The sequence below is a fragment of the Malania oleifera genome, chromosome 5 (genome assembly GCF_029873635.1).
Source record: "Malania oleifera isolate guangnan ecotype guangnan chromosome 5, ASM2987363v1, whole genome shotgun sequence".
NCBI classification, from domain to species: Eukaryota; Viridiplantae; Streptophyta; class Magnoliopsida; order Santalales; family Ximeniaceae; genus Malania; species Malania oleifera.
Window position 1 is genome coordinate 42,940,655 of NC_080421.1, and position 7,216 is coordinate 42,947,870.

Consider the following 7,216-nt stretch of genomic DNA (forward strand, 5'->3'; position numbering starts at 1 on the left):
GATACTAATTCATCCAAATGGTTTGGTGAAGTGGGAAACAGTGGAAAGTATTTCAAGAAAGGCATACCCAAGAGTGGGCGAGTCGACTTTAAATCATCAACCTGGAAACTTTTTCGTCTAAAGGGTTCAACACACCTAGTGGAAAAGGGAAGAGTAAAATTTCGTGCTACTTGTGTGGAGGACCTCACATAGTTAGTGAGTGTCAACACAAGGGATTACTCAATGCCTTATAAGCTTCCACTTCGGGAAATGTGGTGGAAAGTGAAGAGGAAGAGGATAATGCCCCAAGGGTGGGTTCAGTGCGGCTAGTGAGCGCATTGGAAAAGCAGGAAAAAAGAAAAGGGTTAATGTTTGTGGACTTACGGATAAATGGGAAGAGTACCCGCGTTATGGTGGATGCGGAGGCTACTCATAATTTTATTTCGCAATTGGAAGCATGGAGAGTCAACTTATCTTAGAAAAGGATACAGGATGCATGAAAGCAGTTAAATCTATAGTCCACCCTACTCTGCGAGTAGCCAAGCAAGTGACTATGAAACTTGGACAGTGGGAAGGTCATGCGAATTTCACAGTGGTGCTATTGGATGACCTTCCAATCATTCTAGGAATGGAGTTCCTAAGGGGGGTGAGGGAAGTGCTGATACCTTCGGCTGGTTCCCTATGTTTGATGGGAGATAACTCATGCATGGTGCAAGTTGTTGCAATGAAAGGAGATGATGAGAAGTCCCTTTTAGCCATATAACTCAATGAGAGATTGGGTCAGGGTGAGCACACACGTCTAGCCACGGTGGTGGTAGACAAAGAAGTAGGCCAAGAGTTATAGCCTATGACCATCCAAACGGTTGATTAAACCTTCAATCATTGCCTTCCATTCAAGCATCTTTAAGAAGAAACCTTTGAGATTGATTCGAAAGAAGAAAAAAAATGGCAGCTTGGTGTACAAAGCTTCGATGTGTATGGAGTCCAAGGAAAAGGCAGCCTACAATGAGTCTATAGTACATTATCTTATCTTACATTTTTGTAAAAGAAAATTTTCATGCCTCAAATCCATGACCTTATTACAAAAAAGAAGGCCTTTAGTGACAGTTTCAAACCGTCATTAATAATAGAAAGTCGTCACTAATACTTATTAGTGACGCCTATGGAGTGGTGACTATAACAGCGGTCTCAACTGGCTATTAGTGACGGTTTCCAAACCTATCACTTGTAATGGAGTATTAGTGATGGTTCTATTCCGTCATTAAAAGACTAAGATTGTCACTATAACTAACACAATTTCTCAGCTAAAAATTATTACTAAAGACACATTATTAGTAACGGATTTCAAAACCATCACTAAAGACACACTATTAGTGATCGATTTCAAAATCATTACTAAAAGACATACTATTGGTGACGATTTGGAAATCCTCACTAAAGAGTCACTATTAGTGCACCGTCATTAATAGCTGCTATTTGTCAACTTTCACTAATGATTTTTGGAACTGTCACTAAAGTCACACTATTAGTGCCGGTTCCAAAACCACCACTAATAGTTTCTATTTAGTGACAATTTTGGAACCGTCACTAATAGTCACTATATTGACTCCTTCAATTTGGCCACCGCTTCTTCAAGATTGACCTTCTAATGATTTGTGGTGAATTCTATTAACGGGTTTCTAGTTCCCTATAAGGAACTTTTGAATCTCTCTGACAAAGTAGATATATATGTGACTCACAAACCAAACATAAAGCAACTGAGTACAAAAATGAAGCTTCCCCTATTTCCTATCAAAAAATTGAGGGAAAGGAATGTCTCACCTGGGATTGTTGGTACTGGTCTCGTTCCCTTGCTTAATTTGTATGTCAATGAACACCAAGGCTGCCTTGTGGTCAATGATATGCACAAAAAAGGGTAGTAACACCAACTGATACATAAAAAGGGCTAGTAACAGTAGTCGGTATGTAAGGCAAGGATCTTGCAAATGCCTGATGAAGCAATCCCTTACATCATTCAGTGTCAACTTTAGGTCTCTCCCTTCTTCTGAGTCTTGCTAATGAGCTCCTCTACCTGCATTCCCATTTCTTTAATTAGTGCTTGATTTGGAGAAGCTTTAGGTTAACAAATGTAGAGTTTTTGCCTGATTCGGGATACGAAGCAGCTCCTCATACTCCTTAATAAGGGGAACTAGATCTGTAGGTTACATTAGTAAGCTAGGTCCCAATACTAAATTAGAGTATCGATAGCTTCACGATTTGCTTCCACATACAATACATCCATAATCCACCCATATTTGTTACTAAATTTATGTTCGTCATCTTTGGACAACTAATTCCAATAGACTAACAGAGTGTCGATATTATGCTTCTTGTAATGGAGCCTCCTGGTGTCTAGTAGTGTTCTTTGATAATTCTAGGGTAGGACATTCCTTTCATTAATCTGTAATCATTATGATCCTAGTGCCCTTTTTGATATCCTTATGATTTCTCGAGGCATGATTTATCACAGAATGCACTAACCACCAAAGGAATTAAAATTTGAGCAACTTAGTGCAAATCAAAACAATCATTTATTCAACTTCCAATCTCTTAGAAAAATTTGAGCCAACAAACGATTCAAGGGATTATGCTTTCTAGTGATGGGGTATGACACTAATGGGCATTCTATAGATTGCCAAACTATTTATACCGTTATCTATACGGGTTATTAAAGACCCCAATCCTCACCCATAAAAAGCTTCAAGTGAAAGGGTTTAGTTTGAGTGATGAGATTTTCATAAGGCCTATATAGGGAATGGCGCCCCATGGAGGTCCCACTACTAATTTCCTCTCCTAATCGTTAAAAGGTAAGAGTTCGGGTTTAGGACTTATACATGTTGGTGTGGTGTGTGAAAGCAACAAAATAAACATGAATTAAATGTAAACAAAACAAAAAAAATTTTGAAACATAAGCTAACAAAAGTGTACATTCCATTCCATTCCATAAAAAAAAAAAAGAAAAAAGGAAGGCAACATATATAAATGGCTTGACTCTCAAAATTCCCCAGTGGAGTCACTAAGCTATAGATGCTAGATTCTATTTTAGGTGCTGATGAAGAGGGAATGGCGGTCCCTGTCGATAATGGATTTTATTCTGGGTGCAAACTAAACGGGAATGGTGGTCTACAAACAAGAAGCAATTTGATGAACAAGGAGTAAAAACAGTTAAAATATGAATTCACCACCTTTAAAAAAAACACTAAGAAAATGAAGAGAAACCCTATACATTAAAAGAAAATTCTCCAAGTCTTCAAGCTTGGTGTTTATAAGCTCCATGATCATAGCCAAATAAAATCATCTTATATGCTTCATGACTTCCAGTTTGAATATGTTATTGTGCTTAAAACATTTGTTGACTTTTTGAGTTTGATCCCTATTTTGATAATGACAAGGCACAAGTATCTCATGTGTGTGCCTAGTACTTGAATAGGTTCATAATTAAGAATGGACACATGGAAGAGGAAAAATGGAAGCCATGAATGACTTAAAGCACACTTGGCGTATTTCATGGGAAAATGAAGGGCAAAAGAAGTGAAGGCATAATTTTTATGTGTAATGTAGTTAGTGTTTTAATTTGTAATGTATATATCTTGCATGATGTGATTGGATGCTCAAAATGACGATAGACCATAGATCAATTACCTTAGGATCCAATATTTTTTATGAAAAACATTTTCATAAAATGTCATACTCATACACAAAGGTTTGAAGCATTTTTTAGGTCAAATGAGGGCTCAAACTCAAGTTTTTTAAGGTGCCCAGTCAGTCGCCCCCCTTATACTCTTGAAAGCCCAGTTAATCGGCCAGTTCATAAGGCCATTTTTTAAAGCCCTAGTTAACTAGACCTTTCATGCATTATAAGCCTTAGTCCACTGGCCATTCAATTGGCTTGATTTCTAAAGCCCCAGCTGACCGATAAAAAATGAACATAAAGTCCCAGTCGATTGGCCCTATGACCCGACAGACTGAATCTTCAGACTAGCCAACCGAACCTCGGAGTTTTGTAAAATTGCCGAAGGCCAGTCGACGGGAGTTGTCCCTAGTCGACCAGACCCCTCAGGTTTTTGAAAAAGCGCCCTAGGCTAGCTGACCAACACATTTGCCAGTCGACCGAACCTCATGGGTTGGCTAATTTTTCAACGCAAAAATATCATTAATTTTCAATTAAAAAAATTCTAATAATGACCGTGTCCCTTAACGGTCATTTTTTTTTTACTCTATAAATAGCCCACTCAAAGCTCTTTTCTTAATATTTGATTATCTTGAATGCTCTCTAAATATTTTGAGCTTTATTTCTCTTATTCTTTCATATACAAGCAAGCTTCTACTCCCTTTCTCTCAATCCTTTGAAAAATATTAATTTTAAAGAGAGCTTTGATTATCATTCATTTCCTTTATTTGTAAATTTATTGCTCTTAAGGGTTGTTGAAGAAGTATTTATTTGGGCGTCAATTTTTATCATCAAAGATCGTATCGCAATCAGCTCAAGTTTCTCAATAAGATGTGTTCTTCTCTTCTTATGTGTCTTAGCCTTTCACGTTTCTCTATTCTCTTACATACTAGGGTTTAGATATTCAGTATATATAGTGTCTTACCCTTAGAATTGATCCCAACCATTGGATTATAAGATAGCTCGCAAGTTTGCTCAATAAAAATAAGAATTTTAATCTTTCCCGCAAGTTCAGACGACTGCGGTCAAGTGCCCAGACGACTGAAGTCCTTTTTATCCTTCGAAAAAATAACCTGGACACAGGGTCAGACAACTGAGGTCAAGGGTAAGATGACTAAAGTGTCGAGTTCAGACGACCAAAGTCAAGGTTCAGTCATCTGAGGAGCTTCTACCAGTTTCTATTTTTCACAAATAAATCTTCAAACGACTGAGCTTATTCTTCAGACGTCTGAGGTAATTCTTTAGTTAACTGAACTTAAAGTCCAGTCATCTGAAGTTCCTAATTTCTCCATATTTTCTTTTCATTTCAAAAATATATTTTTGTTTCTTTCTTGGATCTTTTATAAAAACATTTTTCAGGGTTTTAACATTATTTCTAAATCCATGAATGTCCCCTAATGATGTTCATGAAATGCATGAGTCCTAAAGTCATTCTAAGGTATATGCTGAGCCTCAAATTTAATCATACGAAAATGTAAATACATGAGTTCTAAGTACCCATTCCCATGATGTTCTTGAACTTTGCCGCTTGCATCTTGATTCTCATACTCTTTGAGTTCCATGGATCTTGCCAAGATATGTTAGCTTTACTTTATGGCTTCCATGACATGTTATCCTTCCGTGCATGCTCAATATAGTTCCTGTTCAAAAACTCAATACACATATCAAATATCAAGGGATTTTTCATTATCAAAATAGGATTGGACTCGTAGAGTCAACAATATCCCCCTTTTTGATGATAAAAAGTACACGAGCAAAAAATATATAATGGGTTATGCCTAATAAGGCTCCCCCTCAATTAATGCATCAAATATTCAATGAATGAAAATATGCTCATGTTCATACACAAAGTGTTTAGTCTGAATCCAAATGAAAAATGAAATATGCTCATAGAGAATATGCTCATGATGTTTCAACCATGGCATCAACAACAGTTTCTCTCCCTTTGTATATCTCACTCTTTGCATAACATCAATAACTGTTTTTGCTCATTCTTCTTTGCTTCTGATTTGTTTTTATTACTTTTGCACCCGATTTTTCTCCCCCTTTTGACATAAAAAAAAAAGTGTGTAATAATAAGACATGAATGGACATACCTTTATGTTCTTCTCCTCTTTGAAATCTTAAATTTTTAATCTTGTTCAACCATTAGAATTTTAACAGACTTTACTTCTCCCCTTTTTACATCAACCATCCCCCTTGCTAATGCATAAGTTTCAACGATTATGTGAGGATACCAAATATTGATTGATGTGATACCAAATGTGGATTAATGCGAAACTAAAATTTGATTGATTTGATACCAAGTGATTACATCTTAAGTGAAGTTGCTCCCCCTGAATTATGTTATCTAATATAATTCTAGGCAACCTCTCGACTATGCATCAGGCCTAATTCCCGCCTAATTTGGATAAACCTATCCTCCGCAAGTGGTTTCATGAATATATCTACCCATTGTTCATCCGTGCATACAAAGTCAAGTGGCACATCCTCTTTTTGCATATGATCACGAAGAAAGTTATGTCATATATCTATATGCTTAGTTCATGAATATAATATGGAATTCTTTGCGATGTTTATTACACTCGTATTGTCACATATTATATGAATTTTTTCATAACTTAATCCAAACTCCTTCAATTGTTGCTTCATGTATAGCGTTTGAGCACAACAACTACCTGCCGCTATGGATTCAGCCTCAGTTGTGGAAAGAGCTACTGAATTTTGTTTCTTGAAAAACCAAGAGACTAAGGAATGTCCTAAGAAATGACAAGTACCACTAGTTCTCTTCCTATCCACTTTTCTACCCGCAAAATCAACATCTGAATAGCCGATAATCTAAAAAATGTGTACTTAGGATACCATAATCCAATTTCCACGGTTCCTAATAGGTATCTAAGTATTGGTTTAATGACTAACAAATATGACTCTTTTGGTGCAGACAGAAATCTTGCGCACAAACACACGCTAAACATTATATCAGGTCTACTGGTAGTCAGATATAATAAGCTACCTATCATTCCATGATATAGCTTGACATCTACTCGTATACCTTGTTCATCTTTGTCTAATTTCAATGAAGCGCTCATAGGTGTACCTAGTATTTTTCCATCTTCCATATTAAACTTTTTAAGTAGGTTTCTAATATACTTCGATTGATTTATGAATATTCCATGTTTTTCTTGTTTGATATGAAGTCCTAGGAAGAAATTTAGTTCACCCATCATGCTTATCTCAAACTCATTTTGCATGGTATTGGAAAATTCATCACACAATTCTTTATTTGTAGCGCCAAATATTATGTCATCTACATATACTTGAACCAGGAGAATATCTTCTTTCTTAGTCTTTATGAAAAGAGTTGTATCTATCTTTCCTCTTATGAATCCATTTTCTAATAGAAAACCGCTTAGTCTTTCATACCAAGCTCTAGGAGCTTGCTTTAAACCATACAAGACTTTTGTCAGTCTATACACGTGATCTGGATTCTTATGGTTTTCAAAACCTAGGGGTTGTTCTACATACACT